This window comes from Pipistrellus kuhlii, unplaced genomic scaffold (genome assembly GCF_014108245.1).
Source record: "Pipistrellus kuhlii isolate mPipKuh1 unplaced genomic scaffold, mPipKuh1.p scaffold_m20_p_12, whole genome shotgun sequence".
In the NCBI taxonomy this organism is placed as follows: Eukaryota; Metazoa; Chordata; class Mammalia; order Chiroptera; family Vespertilionidae; genus Pipistrellus; species Pipistrellus kuhlii.
The window spans coordinates 4887132-4897473 of record NW_023425427.1 but is presented as its reverse complement, the minus strand read 5'-3'; positions in this window follow the sequence as shown (position 1 = coordinate 4897473).

Sequence of the window (10342 nt, the reverse complement as noted above, 5' to 3'; positions counted from 1 at the left end):
ATGGAAGGGACACTGGAGAACATCTGGCCCAACCCCTCAATGTAGAAATGGGGAAACCCAGGCCTAGAGAGCAGAGACTTGCACCCATAACTCTGTGATTGCTCCATTTTGTACTGGAAAAGCCCATAAACCTAGGCTATTACCAGAAATAATTTAAAATGATGATGATGATAACCAATATTTATACTAGAGAGCCACCCAAATGCCTAGTGTTTTGCTTTGCATACATCAACACATGCGTTTCACAGGTGGTCAAGCTGAATCTTGGTCTGACTTTTCAGTCAAGGTAAAATCTGCCTTGCACGGATGCTTAGACGTGCCCTCTGCCTTGGTGTCTTATTCTCATTTCTTTCTAAATTCCTTTTTGTACTTCTCCTGCCTTGGGTCTAGGTCTCCGTGAAGCCTCTTTGCCCTGAATCTTCACCTTCAGAGTGAATGTCTTCTGGTCCTTGCGGATATGGATCTCCTCTCGTAAAAGAATTCCGATGCATCCTTTTATCAGAAGTCCACCTACTCCCCAAGAATGAGGAGTTGGGAAATAAAGGCCATACCCAGGCCATGCAGTAGACAATTTGGCGCTGGCTAGTCCCTCTTCTGAGAAGGCCTCTCCCCATCCACAGGGGTGACCCTTGCTAGGCACCCAAGTTAGTACTATAAATTCCACCCACCCAAACACTGTGGACAGTGTTAAGAAAAGTTACCAGAACCAAGCTGGGTTATCAGAATTTGGGGTTAGAGTTTGGGACATAACCATTTTGGCTAATTAACTAGCCTGGTGAGGACTGGTTATCTCTGAAGGCTAACTTCACCATTTGAGGCGGCCATATTCCACAGAGAAAGCCAACGAGACCCTCATCAAGTGGCTAGATGGGTGTGGAGAAACTCAGAGTGGAGAAGGCCAGGCTAGCCAGAGAAGACTTCTGGACTTGTGAGGCTTTTTTGGCTAAGTATTCATTGAGCATCGAATGCCTTATAGCAAGTTCTTAGAAGTAGAGCACAAAATGGAAAATTTGTGCCAAGGATTAATTGAGAGGGTGCTCTCAGGAGATCCTGGAATATCCCCAGGAGCCCTAGGGCAGGGATACAGTGGGTCCCGGGGTCAGACCAGAAGCAGGATCCGAGTACTAATGGAAATTGGGGAGGTATTCTCACCTCCATCTTTCACTGCTGCCCATCTTATTGCTCTGTGTCTCTTCAGACAAGCATTTCTGCTTTCAGTGAGCTAAAATCTCTGTCTGTGACCCATAGCTAACTTGGGTCAGATGCCTACCTTTTATCCAATTGACTCTAGCCAGAAAGACAGGGTCCCACTGCACAAACCTGGCTGCTCCCACTGTAACCTGTGGATGGAGAGAAAGAGGGGGGTGGGAGAGAAGGCCAGGCAGAAAATACAGCTTCACTAAGCAGAAGGACACATCTGCCTTGAAAGGATGGAAAGAATAAGAATGGAGGTGAGGAACAGGATGGCATCTGCTAAGGGCACAGAACAAGCAAAGGTGCAGTGGCTGGAGGAAGACAAGCCTGGAAGAAGGGAAGGAGTCTTTTATTGGCTCCAGCCTCCGTCCCTTCAGTGGTGTGCTAGAATCAGCTTGCAAGAGCTGGTTGTTAAATTTCCAGGAATTTTGATAGCTACTTATTAAACACTGCTTCAGTAAAAATTAATTTATATAAACTTATAATTAAACTAGAGGCCTGGTATATGAAATTTGTGCATTTGGAGGGGGAGGTCCCCCTCAGCCCGGCCTGTGCCCTCCCGCAATCTGGGAGCCCTCAGGGGATGTCCAACTGATGGTTTAGGCCTGATCCCCATTATATTACCTATTCACCTATATAGTGGAAATAGTATATAATTGTGTACTATTGCACATAACTTCCCAATTCCACATTCAGTAACATCACACTGGTAATCTGAAATCAGCCATGGTGGGAGAAATCAGCAAAGGCTGCAAATTGAGACTTCCCTTCTCCCTGATCCCAGAGCCAGCTGTTTAACATTTACCAGCACACCTTGGGTTCCCTCATTTACCTTGGGTTCCCTCATTCATCCCTCTACATTGAGTGCCTGTTTATGTGTATCTCTCCCTCAGTGGTTGGGAGCTCAAAAGAAGAAAAAAGTGGTTGCTTGGTTTTCTAATATATCCCCAGTGTCACAGAACAGAGGATTAGCAAATTTTTATTGAGTTAATTAAGCAGTAAATGAGGGAAATGGGAAATGAATTTGGGATGCATCAGGAGGACTCAGCAGAGGGTTGTGCTTTGAATTCCAAGAGCTGCCAATTCTAACGTCTTCTGAGTCCATGGGCAGGAATATTTTAATGATAACTTAGAGTACTGGTTCCATGTGATCACTGTCAGCTCAGCTCCAAAACCCACAGTTGAACTTCCGCTGGATCCTTGGCAGGCACAATTCTGTACCTGTGCCCCATCAACGCCAGCATCAGCCTGAGCAAGGTCACTGTTTCTCTTATCCAGCAGCAAATCTCCCTTCCATCCACCTCCCAGCTTAGAATTTAAAGGAAGTAGCAAAAGCACCTAGATGTCCTTTCTCCTTCTACCAGGCCTGACACTGCTGTCCGAAGCTGCACACAGGTGGTCCTGGGACAGTGGCACTCATCATAATAGCAACTAAAATTGTAATTATAGCTACTACTTTTTAGGCACTTATTATATGCTCGCTGCATTATTATTTCAATTAAGCCTTACAGCTGTCATTCAGGTGAGGTATAATTATCTTAAATTTTTCAAATAAACAGGCTCAGAAAAGATAAGTAGCCTGAGTAAGCCTCTAGAGCTGGGTGAGTGGTAAACTGGGATTTGAACCCAGGTCTGTCAGCAAAGCCCAGCTTCTTTCAACATGAAAGAAAGTCAAGGGGAAGGGAGGTCTTTTCCATGCCTCCTATTCAGGATCAGGAATTATTTCATTTCATCTGGACAATGTTAGGGCTTGAGGTTAGCCCCTTCTCTGTACACTTGATATACTGCTTCATGACAAGTCACTGTCTCTTTATATGGAAGTGATTTGGAGTTGCTTGAGAAATGTAGACTTATTTTAAGAAAGACTGTAAATGCCTCTGCTGTAGAAATAAAAAGTAACTCATAAAACCCCTGGAATACATATCAAAAAGATCTTGGAGGCAGTGCTATTTTTGTATTCTTTCAAACTGTACCCACAAAAGGAGTTTATATTTTCTGTTTTTTCCTTACTATTATTTACTTATTGCTTTTCTGAGTACCAGCTATGTGCAGGCCCTGCATTTGGGGCTAAGGGGATACAAATAACTCAGTCATAGACTCAATCTTTGCAGGGTCTGTGCCAAGGAAACACATTTACAATAGAGTGTTATGGGAATTAAGATAGAGGAAGGTCCGGTGGGGATAGGATGAGAGGCTGGGGGGACACAGGGTCCATGGAGACTACAAAGAAGGAAATAAGCTAGGCTTTGGAGGACACCTCCCTGTGCCTCAGTTTCTTGATCTGATAATTTTGTCCACCTCAAAGAGTTGTGGGAAAATGAAATTGTCCATATCAATTGCTTGTTGCAAAGAGTGGGGGATAGAAAAGACTCTGTAAATAGTAGCTGGTATCATATGGGAACCCTGTGGGTAAAGGCATGAAGGTGTTTGAGATGAGTGAGGATGTCCCAGAGTGTCTAGAGTGCAGAGAACATGGACTGAATTATGGAAGACAAAACCAGACAGCAAGAAGATAACAGGGCAGCAAGAGGACAACGGAATTCATGGGTGCCTGCTCCGAGCATTATCTCCTTCAAATCTGACAACAAATTCCTCAGATTGAACTATTCTCACTCCCAGTTCACAGACGGAGAAATTGAGGCTCATAGAAGTGAGGTCACTTGTTTACATTGCACAACTGGGAAACGGCAGAGCTGAGAACCCAGATTTCATTCCAAAGCCTCTGTCTCCCACTTTTTGAAGTGGGGCTGAGAATATGCCAGACTAGAGGGATGGGGAAGTCATCAAAGGCTCTCATGCAGGAGACTGACACTGTTGGAACCGGATCAAGAAAGGGCACAGGAGCCTGCTGGCCTCGCAGCCCATGCCTGCCAGGGATTTAGCAGGAAGAACTGGCTTTTGTTCTGGATGAATCAGCCCAGCTGTTTCTGAAAGCCCAGCCCCACTCTTCTGGGCTCAGCAGACCAGAAGGCATTCAGCTGTCCCCGCAGGTTACCAGCGGGGTGGGAGGGACAGTACTTTGCACATTGAACTACAGTATATTATCACAACACGGAACAATGGGCTTTTCAATGTTGTGCTGCCATCTCATGCTCCATGCTGCAGTGAAAACACACAGGCCTTAAAGGCAGATGTTGGAAGGACAGTTCACTGGAACTTATAAGACAGGGGCCCTCGGGCTCTCACTGGGGCAGGACATTCATGCTGAGGCCATTGCAGCAGATCCTGGGACTGGGAAAACTCCTGGTTTGATAAGCCAGATGTAAGCTCTCCTAGAAATCATTACCTCCAAGGGGATTTGGAGAAACTAATAAAACAAAAGAACAAAACAGAACACATACAAAACTATCCGTAACTGATGACTGGATTAAGGTTTTAGTCTAAAGTCGATCTCCCTTCTCCACTTTCCTCCTCTTGCACTTTGCTCCCTCTCATTTCCCTTCTCCCTACTCTATTGTGCTTCTTTTCCATTTCCTCCCACTTCTTCCTCTTCTCCTTTCTCAGCATTGTTTCAGCAGAAGCAGCACTTTGCTGGAGTCTAAATAGCCTCACCAGAGGAATTGGGACCCCCAACTTCACTCCCCACCTGCCTCTTTCTTGTGGGATGATCATTTCAACTTCCATTGTCTCATCTGCAAAATGGGACAGTAGAAGTAACAATTTCTAAGAGCAATTACATCTGGCTCATAAAAGGAGTTCCTCCAGTCCCTGGTTCTGCTACACTGGCCTCAGCATGAATGTCCTGCCTAAGCAGAACCAGAGGGCATCTGTCTCATAAGTCCTTCAAAACATTTCCCTATAGGTCAAGTCACTCCAGATTACCTTATTTTTACATTTGTAATTTGTAAAAAAAAAAAAAAAAAAAAAAAAAAAAAAAAGTCTTTAAAAATTCACAGTGCAAGTGCAATCACTTTAGATCTTTAGATTTTCTCTCAAATCAAAATCACCAACTTGAGAAACTCAATGCCTTATTAAGGCATTAAGCTCAATGTTTCCTGGTTGGAGGTTTCCTTTCCTCTTGAATGCTTCCAAACTCAGAAGCTGATGCAGCCCCAGCAGCGGGGATGGGGGCAGAGTCAGCCCACGCCTACACCAAGCAGGCAATCTGGAGTTTTGCTTTCTCCCTCTGCACCCTTCTTGCTGTTTTGACCTGACCTCAGACAGATAACCCTAAGACCCAGGTCCCTGGGCAGGCACCAGGTGTCTCAGGAGCTATCTGTCCAGCAACCTCACTCCTTGGCCCAGTGTTCTCAGTTCCTGTCCTCAGTTTTTCACACAGCCATTCTCCAAGGCCCAGCCTGCCAGGAGCTCTGTATCAAAATGTGTCTGCATAGACACCCTTAGAGTGTCTTATATTGTCTCCAGGTGTCCTACATGTCCCTCTTCAGGAATGAAGAAGCAACTGTTAGGTAGTTAAAGGTGACTTACCCCAAAAGGACATTTAATGTCATCTTTCCCAGAAGCCAAAAAAGAAAAACAGTTAAATCTTCAGCTGGCAACTTTGACCTCTCTGTTCAAGTACACAATTTAATCATGGTATAAAATACATAAATACAGTCTGATTTTAGGGGACCCATAAAAAGCTGTGGAAATCTCCTATGCTGTGGAAATCTCCACGGGTTGGTAAGCTATGTATTTTATCACCATTCAGACAAATTCCAAGCTTCTTTAGTCTGACATTGGTGGCCACACAAGACCTGGCCTTGCTTTCTCTCCAGCTTCATCTTGTCCCCTCCCACCTGAACCCTGAACCCTGAACCCATGGCCCCCCAGCAAACATCTGACACCTCCAACTTTTGTATACCAGTTTTGCCTCAGGATTGCCCATCTTGACACTATTTCCTTATTTAACTCTTCCCTATCTTTTCAGACTCAGTTTTTGGGGAAGCTCCTTGGCAAAGCATTTCCTGACTCTTCCAGAGGATATCGTATTAGCTGCCCCTCCAGGCTCCCAGAGTCCCCTGTGATGACTCATTATAGCACTTCCTAAACCATCCTGCCAACATAGGTCCCCCTGTCCTCTTATTCTTCATACCAGACCCTGCTTAACCCCCCTAGAAATGATGGTATTTGTAATGATTTAGTTTACCAGGTTGTTTTCTGTTTCCCCCACTATGGGCTCCCTGAGGACAGGGCCAGGTATCTCATTCTTTACTGCCAATGAAAGTGCCCAGCACAGCACCCTGGGAAGAGCAGACCTCAACACACACTTCTTGAATGGAAATGACACATCATACTGTGTTATATTCATCTGTTTATGTTTCTAGCCCTACCAGCAAACCCTTTATGGGCAGGGACGAAGTCTTGTTGCTATTTGCTCCCAGTGCCCAGCACAGAACCTGGCACACAACAGACTAGTCAATGTGAAATAAATGCATAAATGAAGGAATTGAATGAGTACAGAGAAGAACTAACATGAAGGCAGGATGAACAAATGATCACATAAAAGAATTCCAACTGGCCTTTCTGTTACTTTCACTGTTTGAAATAAATATAAGGTTCCTGCCTTGCTTCTGTGCACCTTTACTGCTGAAAAATTATAATGGAGTTGGTCAAGGTTAACCTTTAAAAAACAATCACCACAGAAATCTAATGACTGTAGCAGCCTTTTAATGAATAGGCAAGACATTGATATCAATTTACATTAATTAGTAAGGCTAAGATATCCTTGCAAAATGTCTGCTTCCTTAACCTTCTAGATTTGTATCAAATATCACCTCTTGGGGTTTCCGAGTTTCCTATTTTGAAAAAAGTTTGAGTCACTGTAGCAACACTGAAGTGTGTGTGTGTGTGTGTGTGTGTGTGTGTGAGAGAGAGAGAGAGAGAGAGAGAGAGAGAGAGAGAGAGAGAGAGAGAGAGAGAGAGAGGGAGAGAAGGGAAAACTAGTTTTTTTCTACTACTTTCACAGAACTTCACTTCTGACACCAAATATGTGGGTTTCTCCCACATTGACAATTCGATTCAATTCTGACACTATCTACTTGGAAATAGAATCAGATCCCACATGTTCAGGGCTCAGTCCCACAAGATTGTTCCTAACCTCACTTCAGAGGCCAATCGCAAGTCCAGGCCTCCAGTACTTCTGACAGAAGAGCTATAAATCAAGGGTTCCCGTGACCCACCTCTTGAGTTTCCAAATTTGCTAAAATGGTTCACAGAACTCGGGAAAAGAGTATACTTACTAGGTAACAATTTATTATAAAGGACAGAGCTCAGGAACAGCCAGTTGGAAGAGCTGCATCAGGCAAGCAAGGTGTGTGTGTGTGGGGGGGGAGAAGTGCATGGAACTTCCTTGCCTCTGTGGGTGTGCCACCTCTGTGTGTTCAGCAACCCAGAAGCTCTCTGAATCCCATTGTTCAGGAATTTTATGGAGGCTTCATCACAAAGGCACAATCAATTATTAACTTAACCTCCAGTTCTCTCTTTCCCAGAGGATGGGAGTAGGGCTGAAAATTCCAAGTTTCTAATCATGTCTTGCTCTTTCCTGTGACCAGTCCCCACCGGGAAGCTATCAGGAGCCCATCACGAGTCTCCTCATCAGAACAATAAATGCTCCAATCACCCAAGAAATTCCAAGGACTTCAGGCACTCTGTCAGGAACAGGGGTCAAAGACCAACTGTCAGAACATAAAACTCAAGATATATATTTCTTATTATATCACAACATCACAGTGTTTGTTCCATACTAATACTCATGGTATTAAAAATACAGTCACTAGTTAAATGTCTTTAGCTGTAAGTAAAGTAACCATAATGCCCCAATTTCCTAGTCAGAGCACAGCACTGATAGAACACAGACAACAACCAGAAACTTTAAACCTGGGATTGCACTAGAATATTTTGGGTGGGTAGGCAGCACACCCACAAGTATTTCTACTTTTACATAGGTGTGATCCTCATATTTAAACAATTATACACCAGCTTTTTCTCTCATTACTTAGCAAACATTTTTTTTAGGTTGCAATATACTCTTTAATATTTCCTCCAAAAAAAGTCATATATCCTTGTGAGCCTCTTTTTTCTCACCTGTAATCTCTTCATCTCTGATGACACCTCTCCCAGAGCTCTTGAGAGAAGGTTTTATTTTATTTATCATCAATCCTCTAATGAATTGGAGAATGCAGGCTGTGGGGGCTCACACACTCCTTTGTGGAATCCCGGCTCTGCCACTTCCTTGTTATGTTACCTTGGGCAAGTTACTTGGCATCTTTGATCCTCCATTTTCTCATCTGTAAATTAGAAATAATAGTGCCTTAGGCAGAGAGTTGGTATAAAGATTAAATGGAGTTTTAAATAATATTTAATCCAATGTTGACACATAGTAGCTCTTAATAAACAATAGCTGATATTGTTGTTGTTGTTCTACTTTGCTTTTCCATAGAATATCATTAATTAACCCTTACCAAATGATGTTCTATTCCTTATTCTTATTGGTAATTCTGCAAGGTACTTCCTCAGGCATACAGCTTTTTTTTCTTCCCCAAATTATCTATCTATCTATCTATCTATCTGTCTATCTTTGATCGATTTTAGAGAGAGACAGAGAGAGGGAGAGAGACAGAGATGTGAAACAGAAGCATCAACCGGTTGCCTTGTGTACATTCTGACTGGGGATCGAACCTGCAACCTTTTGGTGTATGGGATGACATTCCAACCAAGTCCCCCAGCCAGGGCCCAAAATTATCTTTTCAGATTAAATTCCCAGGAAGAGCCAGCAAGACACTGTCTTCTCTGTGTCTGGTGAGCTCTTGGTTCTTCCAGAGCCTCACCTTCAGAGAACCTCTGATCCCCAAAGATAATGAATCTCCCCTGCCCCATTTTACCTACAACAAAACATCTCCCTCATAGGCACTACTAGGTTCTCTCCCTCCTATCCAACTACTACACGGCCCTAGAGGATTTCTCTAGAAATACATGTTTTCTATGGAGGTTGGGAGGAGGGGGGCGGGGGAGTGTCTCTTAATGGCTGGTAAGACTGTAATTTGGAACAAGCCAAAGACAGGCAATTAGAATATTTGTCATTCTCTTTGATTCCAGCAATTGCATCTCCAGGATTTTTTTTTTTCCTATAGATATACTAAAAAAAATGTGCAAAATGGAATATCTAAGATTCTCAGGGCAGCACTGCTTAAAGTAAAAACACAGAAATCACATAAATGTGACTGGGAATTATTTAAATAAATTACATAACACCCATATACTGAATACCATAGAAAGAGAAAACTATGTAGTAAGATGGGGGCATTCCCAAGCTATATTAATATTTTTAACTGAAAAAAGCAAGGTACAAACCAAAGTGTAGCATGTGTGAAAAGTCAAAAATAGTGGAAAGAATAGATGTATGTTCTTGTTTGTACTTGTGTAAAACACTGGAAGGACACGCAATAAACTGTAACATTGGCCACCTCTGGGAGAGTACTGGTGTCTGGTAGACAGGGACTGAAAGTAGATTTTTCTGTGTACAGGTACCCTTTGTTGTGTTTGAATTTTAAACCATGTGACTGTATTCTCTAGTCAAAATAATAACAATAATAGACAGAAAACACACGTGGTTGCCGAAACCGGTTTGGCTCAGTGGATAGAGCGTTGGCTTGCGGACTGAAAGGTCCTGGGTTCAATTCCGGTTAAGGGCATGTACCTTGGTTGCGGGCACATTCCCAGTAGGGGGTGTGCAAGAGGCAGCTGATCGATGATTCTCATCGATGTTTCTAACTCTCTATCCCTCTCTCTTTCTCTCTGTGAAAAATCAATAAAATATATTATAAAAAAAGAAAAGAAAAGAAAACACGTAGTGGAGACACAAAAATATTGCTCTATGTGCTGTTACTAAAGGGATGGCAGAAGAATTCATCCTCTGGAGAAAACTGCTCCTGTGTTAGGGGGGAAAAAACAACAAAAAACTTCTAAGAGCCCTTTGGTTGTGCAAAGCCAAAGCTCTGAGCCCCGTCTGGAAGGGAAAGGTCACCATCGGAAAGTAAAGGACGATCTCTTCAGGTGAAAAGGTAGTTATGATTTTCAGTAATTCTCCTCTGGGGTGGACTCCAGGGGCAGGAGTCGGGGGCATTGGGAACTGGGAGGAGAAAAAGGGAATGAGAAGGGCCTAAATAAGAATAAGTAAGGAGAAAGGACCTCCAGCCCTGCGATGGCT